The following is a 12,141-nucleotide window of genomic DNA, read 5'->3' as shown; positions in this document are numbered from 1 at the left end:
ACGCGAAGTATTTAGAAAAATACTTTATCGTGCTTTTTAAAGTTATGGAATAGAGATATATCAGTTTTGTGTGATTAATCGTTTTGTTACAATCTACCCTGGGACGCAAAATTTGCATAGACTTATTTGAATGATACTTGGACAAACATGTCATCAATACGGGTTGCTGTGAGAGTACGACCGTTGAACGGGATAGAAGAATCGCAAAATTGTGGCGTCATTGTTAAAGCGAACGATTGTCAAGTAACAGTAAAAAATCCTGAGTCTGAAAACGCTAAAACGTTCACCTTTGATAATGTCGTGAGTTGACTTGTTGTTAAAATTATCAGATATAATTTGTGCGAAGCTTTTACATATATGTGTCCGTAACATGTTTTACAACTCGCATGTGTCTACTTGATGATCAATTCTGCTTTCTTTACAGTTCGATGCTTTTGCCGACGACACATGTTTCTCACAAAATCAGGTTAGTAACTATATCATTGTCGCTATGTATTTTAAGTGTTTGACGAATTGAAAGACGTACGACGCACGAGGATATGTTTAGTAAAATACCTGTGATAGTGGCATACTTTTATCACATTGACCGCATGATGGTTTGGGAAGGAAAATGCACTCTTAAATCGTGATCTATGTTTTAGAAAATCTAAGCACATGATTGCAAAGTATTTAGTTCTGTTGCATTTGAAATCATGTGTATTTATACTTGCGGTTGTCAATATTTACAAACACTCGTTGAGCTAGCAGGTCTGTCTTAAAGTTACGAGCCTTAGATACACGTTACTGACGAACAGACATTTTTCTAGCCATTTGCTGCATAGATTTGATTGATAAGAATGGCTTAAGTCCATGAAATATATCTCTCTGTCTATTTTATTTTTGTATTTTCGCCTTTTCCAATTAAACTCATTTAACGAGGTCATAAAAGACCAAATATAGCATTGCTAAATTTAAAATGATGAGGTGTTGTCTGTTCAGCAGAAAATTCAATTATGAATACAAGGCAAGAAGAGGCAAACATTTCGCAACAAACTTTATCAACTGGGTAGCATTTGGTCAGTTAAATAACCAGAAGGGTTTTACAAAATCACTTCACGTATACCAAATAAGAAAATATGCTTTGGCTTTGAGTCTATCATTTTATTTTTGTGTCCAACTGTGCATACACTACAATGTTAGAATTTCACACCGATCGAGTTATTTCTTTGTGAGATATCATGAGATATTTGGAGTGGGAAATGTTCTCCCCATCGTTATCGTAGGAAGTAGGAACGGATTTAAATTTTGTGAAGCTGAAGTCTACAAATGTTCAACTTGACCATAGTTTACCAAAAGTTTATGGGGAATGTCAATTTTTTTTCAAATATTCTAGAGTCTTACAAACGCGGCTGTTCAGCTAGCTGCGAAACTTAATCATACTTCGTTATAAAAGCGCATTTATTGCAACAAACAAGTACTTAGTGCTATTACTGATGAAGATTTTATTCGATAAGAACCAAAGAACGATTGGTCGGACTTATTGCAAAAAATTAATTATCATAAATTGTCGGTGAGATGAAGACGCTTTGTCTGATTTTCGTGCTTAGGTGATATGACAAAACACCATCGCAGTTCGAAGGCACGTTTTCATTCTCCAGAGAGTGGAAAATGTTCGTTACGCAATAGCTTGACAGATATGAAGAGGTTTAGGAAGTTTGCGGAACTTTGCTTTGTCAGTGAAGGACGTTTTCATCATGATATGGCTATAACCGCCTGCCATTTTCTGTGACCTCTAATTGGGATTTGATCTTCAAACAGACCAGTTTTTACGACGGTGCTACTAAGTTTGTTTTCTTGTTGACAGTTTTTACTAAGTCTATGAGCATTGATAGTTGTGCTCCTAGGCGATTAAGATAATTTTTTGCGCATTGATTCTTCCTTGCTGTCGTCGTCGTGTGATGCCTCTAATTCTGGGAACAACATCATTTAGTTGCAGTTATGATAGTTCATCTAGTCAGTTGTTTGAAAGTAAGATTATTTGAAACCAGTTCAAGTTGGCAAAACAGTTAAAGGCTTTAGGTGACATTTTGGGGGAAATATGCTCCCCCCCTTCCAAAAAAATGAAATCTTGCCGTCAACAGTGACTTGGTCATTTGGGATTGACTACAAACTGATTTCTACTTTTATCGGTTTATTTCAAATCTGATGGACTTTTATGTCTTGGGTCTAATCTTTCATTTATCCCATTTTAAATGTAGAAAATATTCCGAGTTTGCAACAATCATTGATGTTTTTACAACGGATGTTATCCTTAGTTTTTGATGATCTATCTTTGTTTGTCGTTTATATGAATTGAAAATTTATTTCGTCATTTTTGGTAAAGGTATGTTCCGTCCTTGGTGATCAAGTTGTGTCAGCTGCATTTGAAGGATACAACAACTGCGTTTTTGCATATGGACAAAGTGGTACTGGCAAAACCTATTCAATGTTTGGCAATGAAGAAACCGAGGGATTGGTTCACTATGTCTACAACGATATATTCAATAAAGCAGCATTGAGTGACGAAGATATTTCTTATAGAGCAGAGATAAGGTAAATGGAAATTTTTTTCACTTCGAGCAAATGATTTTTAAAAAGGATCTACATTATTTGTTGTGGGTGGTAAATTTTCTTTTTAATGGACCAAGTAAAGTTACAAGCTTACAGCTATTTCAAACTTATTAATTGTTTAATTTGTTTTCAACTAAACATGACCAAAGACTGCTTGAATATGTGGCAAATATAAGAAAATCCATCAAGTGGATTTGAACCCTGTCCCTTACTAGTTAAGTCAAATATCGCTGACTTCGTGTTTTAGAAATATTTACGCTTTTTTAGCTTATTGGAAATCTACAATGAGAGCGTCAACGATTTGCTGACAAAGAAATGCAGTAATAACAATGTTATGACAAGAAGCAATTCTTTAAAAGGTAAAATGATATTCAAGATCCGTGCGTGATATTGTTATTCAATAATTCTTGTGAGATCTTTACATTCCAGTGAAGGATGATCCTGAAAAGGAGCGTATGTTGAGAAACTGTCGAAAGAAATTGTTACGAATGCAGATGAAATCAGTAAAATGGTAAAGAATGGAATGAAAAACAGGTGGAAACAAAGTTTATAATTTCGTTTAATCAATCGTTTTTTTGTGTCTATTTTTATTTGTTCATCGTTCGTGTTATTGCACAGTAACTTTATGTTAATGTGTTTCCACTTTATGTTAATGGACATTTCCTATTTTGAAATACCAAAATTCTTATTCGGACATATAACTATACTTAGCGGAGTCAGCCAATAGCTGCAAATTATTGTTGTATTATCCATAATAAGAATGCGTTGCTCTGTTTTTATCTGTATTTAAGTATTGCTCGTTGTAGTTTTGATAGAGTTCCTTCGTTTGATAAAATTTATTTGGAACGTATAAATTAGTCTATCTTCCGATACAATTTCTGGGACTACTGTATAATCTTCGTTTGTAGAATGAAAAAATATAAGTATAATGTATAAGTGCCATTTTTGGAGTCCCCCCCCCAATTGCCATTCAAAAAAATCTTGCTTGTACCAGTGCTTCTTTGAAAAGTTTAACGTTTTACAATTTGCATGGTCATTTATAACAATTAAATAAATGAATATGAATTAAGAAATTGTTGTTGAATTTAAAAAACTCTAGAAATTTAAATTACCATTGCAATTTCGCCGTCGGCAACCAAATGTTTGTACGTGTATTTCACCGTCGGCACTCATGGGTATGGCACTCAATAATTTTTTTAAACCTTTTGCTCTCACGCCAATGCATTTAGTGAATGTGAAAACTGACAAAAACCAAAACAATTTAGTGTTTTGTCGAAAAATGTTAGAAAAGCTATTGACTCGATTTGTTAATAGTAGCTACTTGTTAAGAATATTTTCTTAACAGTTCATCACATTTTTTAGTGTTACACCGTTTACCCAGGGATAGTTCACATATATAGTTGAAATATTATATGTGTTGTAGAATTGCTTTACAATCTTCTGATGGGCTATCACGACGTTCACATGTGGTATTCATGCTTCAGTTTACTCAGGTAATCACAAGAAAGTTGTCGCAAATTGTTTCTGTTAGAACTATAAAATATTACAGACTTATTATAAAAACTAGGAGATGTCTTCAGTAGATCTAAAATCAACGATTGTTTAAATATAAATGCGATTTTATATATTTTAGGCAAAAATGGTTGATGGCACTCCATCAGAGAAAGTAAGCACATTAAGTTTTGTGGATTTGGCGGGTACTGATCGACGTCATACAAAGAAAGTATGTTGTGAAATGCTATTAATTCTTATTATAGTAATTAATTGATTAATTAATTAATTTAATAATATATATTATGTGTCTTATTTGACAGATCATTCCAAATTGTTTAATTAGTCAACGGAAAGTTTTTAATGCTAGAGTAATGATGACTTACTTTAACCATGATTTGTTAAAACTTGTTTTAATTTTCACAAAAATTTTGTGGGACTATAGTTAAATCTCACATGCCAAGAAAACTTCCCCTTAGCTTGATGATGATATACATCCAAAAAACCTATAATACAATCTAGTATATTCTTTTCCATACGCACTATAACGACTAAACATAAGAAAAATTACAATTTCTGTTTTTTAGGACCATCAAGTACTTACTCCTGATGAAGATAATGAAGCTGCCATAACGAGATCACTTCAAGTTTTTGGTCAAGTGATCTCGTCTTTAGCGAGCAAACACAAACATACGAATGACGCTAATGTTGATCATCAAGAATTTGAAATACCGTATAATGAATCGGTTTGTGATGTTTTGTATATGTTTCTCTCCTAATGTATATGTTTTTATTGATGCGTTTAAAATGGTCCATTGTTTAGGCACTGACTTTGCTGCTGAAAGATTATCTCGGAGGCAACAGTAAAACAATAATGTTGGCAACTGTGTCGTCTGCTGATATTCATTTTAACAAAACGATGAGCACTCTTCGATACGCAAATCATACTAAGAAAATCATGAACAAACCATCTGTCAATGAGGTGTTCATTTTATCCTTGTTGAATTTTTTGATGAAGAAAATTTGATGTTTTTTTTTAATAATTAAATTGTGAATGTTATTTTTGATGCTTTGGGTAACGTTTTTGGGTGGTTAAATACCTCAAAGCTTTATGTATGATGATAACATGATCAAACTTTTCCCACTCTATTTAAATTATTCAATTATCATTCCCCTTTTACAACTATCTCGATAAAGTCACAATACAAGTTTTAAACTTAGCATACATTTCCATATATTCCTTGAAATAATAAATCTTTAGGAAGCAAATGTGAAATTGATAAAAGAACTTCGAGATGAAATTGCCGGGCTGAAGTTACAAATGAATATGGTATGTTTATGACCAGCGGTTTTTCCCAGGACTCCACTAATCTGGACGATCTACATGAAACGATGCTCTCGCGTTAAAACTGTTCATTTTAGTGTGATGACCAGTTTAATGTTAAACAAGAGAGTCTACGATATAAATGTTCAGTCAATGTTAAATATATGCTTCAAATGCTCTTTAGAATGGCTTGAATGTAAAGAGTGAGCAGAAACTCAAAGAAAATGAAAAATTGATAAAACGTCTGACTGGCATCTGGGAAGAAAAATGGATGAAAACAAAGGAAATTATGAAAGTAATTTTTCACTTTCACGAGCTTCGTTCCAGTGTTGTTGGTCATGATTACAATCTTTTAATAGAAACAATCCCTTGAGGTGACAGCGTTGGGACAAGGTTTGAAGTTTGAAACCGATGAACCACATTTTATCACATTGGGAGGAGGAAGATTAAGTGTTGGTGTTACCATGTGTCCTGTAAAAACAGGTAATTGTGTTTGGATATGAATTTTTTCAAGTTTCTATTTTCTTAGTTGAGAGTGCTTTTGGAGAGAGTAGGTATTAGTCACATTAACACATAAATCTTTCCATAATATTTTTGGTTTCTGTGGCCGTGTTTTTAAACTGCAAAAATTTTTACATGATTGTATTTCGTTGCGTTTGATTTTTCGTTTTCCTTCCACTATCAAAAATGTGTTCATGAATTTTCTGCTGCTTTTATTTTCTAACCAGGAAAAACAGTGATAGGTTTACCATCAAGCGATTCAAAACCTGACATTGCTTTGAATGGGAAGGGGATTGAAATGTAAGTTACACAAATTATTATTTTCTGCCGCTATTTGTCAGTTATATTTGATTGATATATATTTGTAGAAAAACGTTAAGCGAGACTCCATGCAAGTAATAATCATAAAAGTCATGTCATGTAATTAATTTTGTTTGACACAGAGAGCATTGTGTTGTTGAATATGACGGAGAAACAGTCATGTTTTATCCAAAAGGAAATCCTTGTTCCATTGATGGAGTTTCAGTTAATCAGCCGACGAAATTACCTCAAGGTATTTCTATTTACGTTTACAGTAAGGAACACACATTCTACACATCCTACATCCTGCACAAGTATATAGATTTTTACATATGACAGATATAGTAAATCATTATTAAAATGTACCGTATGAAACATCTTTTGTAGGTTGCATGATCTGTTTGGGGAAATCCAACTATTTTCGCTTTAATCATCCTAAGGAAGCGCAAAGAATTCGTGAAAATAATCCTGGTAACAGATTTTCCATCATACCCGACAAGTATTATCCTGGTAAATTTTGTTTTGTCGAATTTGTTTAGTAATTGCAAACTATTATTTGAAAGCAATGTTGTGTTTTGACTTTTATAGAAGTTGATCTTGCCATTGAACAACGCAAGCGGGAACAACAGGAAAGAGAACGACTAAAGGAAGAAAATGCACGTCTTCTTGAACGGGAAAAACAGCATTACGCAGTACTTGAACGATTAGAATATGAAAAGAAACAATTGCAAGATGAGAGCAACCGACTACGTAATTTAGAACGATTACGAAAAGAAGAAGCAGATAAGTTCAAAACAAGAATTTCTGCTCAGATTCAAGAATTGGAGGATCAGAGAAATGAAATAAAAAATACAACGGTCGAAGAGGAAAAATTGTATATTTTAGACGGCAAGTGTAATGGACACGACCATGATGAAGCAGTGAATGGACGATACTTTGATGATGAAGAAGAAAAGTTAAATAAAATTCAGTTGTTGCAAACAGAACGAGTAAAGCTCTTGGAGCAAGATCTTGAAGATCAAATTTTCAAACTACATGAAACAAGAGGATTTAGAATTGGCAAAAATAAATGCCGAAAGAGAAAGGATAACGGAGCTGGCAAAACATCAACAACTTGCTCTAGAACAAGTGGAGTTAGAAAGGATCAATCTACAGAAGGAGCGAGAAGAAGAGATTAAGTCTTTAGAAGAAGCGAAGATTGAAGCTTTAGAAAAGCGGTTGGAGATAATTGAAAAGGCTTTTCAGGAGCGTGAACAAGGAATGCAAGAAATCGAAGAAGAAACGTCTTGCAGAACTACAAAACACTTATAACGAGCAACTTATTGGTTTGGAAAATTCTATGTTATCCACACAAGAAAAAGATTGAGAAGGAGCGTCAATTGAGTTCGAATTTTTTGAAACCGAACAGCTCATGTTGGAAGAGTTAGAATTGAAACAGCGTGAAGCAGCCGAGCAAATGGAACGAGAACGCAAACTAATCGAGGCTCATTACGAATGTGAACGTCTGGAAGAAAAACGCCAACTTGAGATGGAAAAATTAAAGTTGGAAGAGATAAAGCGTGAGCATACTTCAGCTTTGAAATGTCGAAGAAGAACGTAAAAACTTCAAGTAGATCGACAAAAACAACAAGAGCAGATGGTGCGTGACAAAGTACGTCTCCAATATTGAAAAATACAAGAACTTCTTCACCGAGCTGAACAAGAAACAAACAATACGTGATCAACTAGAAAAGAAAAACAGAGTTTGAAAAATTTCGACAAGAAATGTTACAAACTATGTCTTCAGCTTCTCTATAGGTCGTCAATCTCCACAGCTAGTTTTGCTTCATCAAAACACACGAACTCTTCCGAGGATGTTGCATGTAAGAGGTCTACAGATTCCGATGAAATTGAGTCGGAGCGAGAAATTAAACAACAATTTGAACGAGTACGTGAGCAAGAAGAGCGTTTGTTAGAAAAGAACGAGAACTGTTGACTTTGAATAATAAAGATACAATGTACGAGGAAAAGATTAAAGAGTTAGAAAAAGAACTGCAGGAAGAACGAAAGAAAAGAGAAGAAAGTGAGAAAGAATTAGAAGAAAAAGCAGTCAAGATTGGAAACAGTCGTCCTTCATCTTCTGTAAGTATTTTTCATTGATTTCTGCTACCCTGTTTATTTGTTTTGTTAGTTTGCATGTTTTTCATTTAATATATATTAGATGCACGAACGAGATCAAGTGTCTATGGTTGACTTGGACTTAGTCCATCATCTTCAATCGTCTGGTCACGTGCTTGATAAGTGCTCAAGTGTCAGTGTGACTTCTTCGTGTTGTCGTGGTTACCTGGAGAAAAAAGGCGGTAAATTCAAGGTTTCCTGGAAAAAAAGATGGTTCGTGTTTGATCGTAGAATTAAAGCATTAATTTACTATAAAGATCAGAGTAAGAAAGAACCTCGTGCAATTGTATATTTTCAAGCTATACAGGACGTTTACGTTGATCATGGGGGTGAAAATCGAGGTACTATTGCTAAATGTTCCTTTTCCCGTGAAAACCCCTTTGAAGACATACACGTTATGTGCAGATAGTGCTCCTGCCATGAGCTTATGGGTTGATGTTTTATTTCTGGACGCGAAGGGAACGTTCCTCTAAACCATTGAATAAGTTTACAAACATTGTTCAAGAAACTGCATTTTTGGCTTTGGAGTGAGACATTTTTTACCTTGAATCTCGCAGGAGTAGATATTCACAAAAGGAAATATTCATTTATGAATTTATTCTTTATAAACTTGTTTCATTCCAGCTTTAATTTACCTTCTAGAAAAGTAAATAATATTGCAGAAGAAACCTTATGCCTTATGTCGAAGCCGTCATGTTGATAGATTACTTCTAAGTGTTTATTGCCCAATAAATCATGAAATCAGAATAAACCCTTCACTAGTTTGGTTTTTGTACCTACATGGCAACCATGACCTCCAGTGAAAATATTCTGTACTAAATCATCAAATATATCGTATCTATGCATAGCGGCATGATCTATCGCTGTTAGTAATTGTTGAACTCTGAAGCATTTCTAAGAAGATATAGTTATTGAATCTCCAGAACTTTCAGGTTGATCCGTGCGGCGGTATATTGCCATGCGGGAGTCACCAAATGAAGTTCGAAATATCTCTATTGATTGACGAGTTGTATAAATATGGTTCACCATGGATCACATTCATGTAAATATCACCTGAACAATTAGAATGAATGATGAGTGAGCAATAATTAGAGAGTGCGAGATATTTTATAAATCAGTCACGCAATGTCTATGCTAAAATGTCTTTTCGTACATTATGCTCTAATGACTTCACTTTTGTTTTTACTATATTTTAGCAAATAGAAATTCGATGTTGGGTAAATTTATAATTTACCTGATTTGGTTGTAAGCTTTCTTGGGACTTTGTTTTCGTGATGTTGTGCCTATAGTAATGCATTGAAATAATAAGATTACTGTGTAAATATAGTAAATTAAGCTGAAAGTTTTTAGCCAGGCTTAAAGAGTTTCTTTTGATACAGAAAACGTATGTAAAATTAAGTTACTATTTCCTACCCTTTAAAAAATTGTGCTACACATATTTTATCCAAGCACATTGCTAGCATTCTAGAAACATGGATGGATGTGTGTCGGACCTTTTTATCACCAGTTGGCAAGCATTGGTTTGTTTATGATTGTGATGTGTGAGCATATTTTATGGTTTGCTGCTAATTAGATCGATGAAAGGTGCAAATTATACTTAATGACTATTCGTAATAAAATATCAACATGATTAAAGATCTGTAGCGGCAGCAATTGTTTGGACTTTTTTATTCTTGCGACTAACGATGAAGATGCTTAAGTTGTAATTGTGCGACAGGTGCATTAAGACTTTACAATTTACTGAATAAAAAAAGAAAATTCCAGCTTTCAACGTCTTGTTTATGTAATTGTTTTGTTGGGTAGTCGCCACACGCAACTTACTTTAAATAGATAATACTGCAATATATCTCGTTGCTGTGCTAAGTGTTTCAAGTCAGTTTTCAAACACTGTGACAAGAGAGAAATTTCCGAAACGTTTTTCCTTCTGTTGATCCTTCAAGAGTATTGACAGAAATAATATTTATTTAAGGTTTAAAAGGCTACACACTTCGAAATTATTATTTTAAAAAAACCGGCGTGAATTATTAGAACTCCACATTGCCGAACTTTGATGCTATTAAAACTTTGATTGAACTGAAAACTATTTTATTTGTTCTTTATCGTTCGCCATCAGAAACGATCAATTCAATAATCGCGTTCTAAAATTGACTTTGGGTGATTGCCAGTTGAACATTCGAGACATATATTAAAGCATGTCTGATTAAATTATTGGTTCAAAAATGCAGATGTTTGAAACGTCCATAAAGCAGTTTTGTGACCAACTTCGTCCTCTTAACCTCGAAGAACAATGCAAAAACTGTTGGGTGTAGTTCATAGGTTGTTTTGAGTCAAAATAGCTTGACAGCCGTTACAAATAACGAAAAAACTTGAGCAATGTTTATTAGGTGCAGCGTTCAACACAAAGCTTGCATATTACATATACTCATAATGACTATCATACTCGAACTGACTTCTAGTCTTTTCTGACTTAATGAATATTTGCCTGACCCATCTCATAAACTGTGACACTGTGTATCATTGTATTTTCCATTGATGACTCAGCAAACTTGTGGCATTTGGCCACCAACTGTGAATGAACCTTATTTAAGGTTAATGTCATAATGGTCAATCTGTTTGGTAGATATGCTTTCCATTGTTTTAAAAGTGTGTCTCTTTCACTTTTAATGAAAAAGAACTGTTAGAGATCATGTAAGAGTCTTTAGTAATTTAACTATGTATAGGAATGGCAGTCATTGGGTAATTCCATGAAGATATTAGCAAGTACTAATGCCAATAGGCATACCATTGAAACCCCGTCAATCTGATTATAAAATGATCCCTTAAATAAATGAGCAAAAATTGTGATAATAAATAGTTGCGTGAGGTCACTTCTGTTTATATTGAACTAAGGATGGTGATAAAGAATAAGGTGTAAGTAGCTGTCAAGAGAGATTGTATGTGAAGAGTTTTTGGATGTCAATTTATATCAATGATGTGTTGGTCTTTGCTACGAATTTCGTCAACAATGAAGAAACCTGTTTAATAGTGAGGATATTTAGTAGCGTATGGTACTCTTTCCCAGCTTACAATTTTAATGGCCATTTCCTATTCAAATTGTTTGATGACTGATGGATCTATGATAAACCACAGTATTCATAGAACTTTAATTGTTCTTTTTGGAAATTTCAGCAGCCTCACCTTTAGCTATGGCGAAGCAAACCCGTTACCTATAGTCCAGTAGTGCAATTTTTCTTGTTTACTCAGTGGAAAAACAGAACATTTCCAAAAAAATAAATGCTGATTGTAAATCTGCAAAGCCAGACTAAAACAACTTGCTTTTAAAAAATTTAAATCAATAGAACCAGTTTTTTGTGCATACTTGATGATAAAGTTTTTCGAGTTTTCGTTTCATCCTTTCATCGTATGCACAAAACGAATGTGTCAAACCTTTTAATAAGAATGAAAGCAATAAAATATTTGAACGACGTTTCATGGAAAAGAGAGAAAAAACCTCATGCTATGATAGATATCTAGTCAACAAAAAACCGACTTCACATGTCATTGACATATCTGGAATGATATTATGTTTCAAGAATTTGATACGTGGTCGTTACCGTCCATCACATTCACTTTATTTTCAACTTAAACTAAAGCCTGTTAATACTTATAAATAGCTTTTAAAACATTAAAATATCATAAGTACTTTTAAATAAGCGTTTTTGGTGAAATCTTGTCGGATCGTCAGTTCAGACTAGGTTGAGTTGCAAAGAATCTGTTAGACTGTTACAACCGACATTTGA

General features: G+C 33.8%; 1 pseudogene; it reads left to right on the top strand.

Moving 5' to 3' along the window:
• On the top strand, nucleotides 1-10,133 carry LOC124446916 (annotated as a pseudogene).
• Nucleotides 10,134-12,141: the final 2,008 nt, after the last annotated feature.

Source organism: Xenia sp. Carnegie-2017, unplaced genomic scaffold (genome assembly GCF_021976095.1).
Source record: "Xenia sp. Carnegie-2017 unplaced genomic scaffold, XeniaSp_v1 HiC_scaffold_22, whole genome shotgun sequence".
NCBI lineage: Eukaryota > Metazoa > Cnidaria > Anthozoa > Malacalcyonacea > Xeniidae > Xenia > Xenia sp. Carnegie-2017.
Note: the sequence above shows the minus strand (reverse complement) of the source record. Positions and strands in the feature narration are given on the sequence as shown.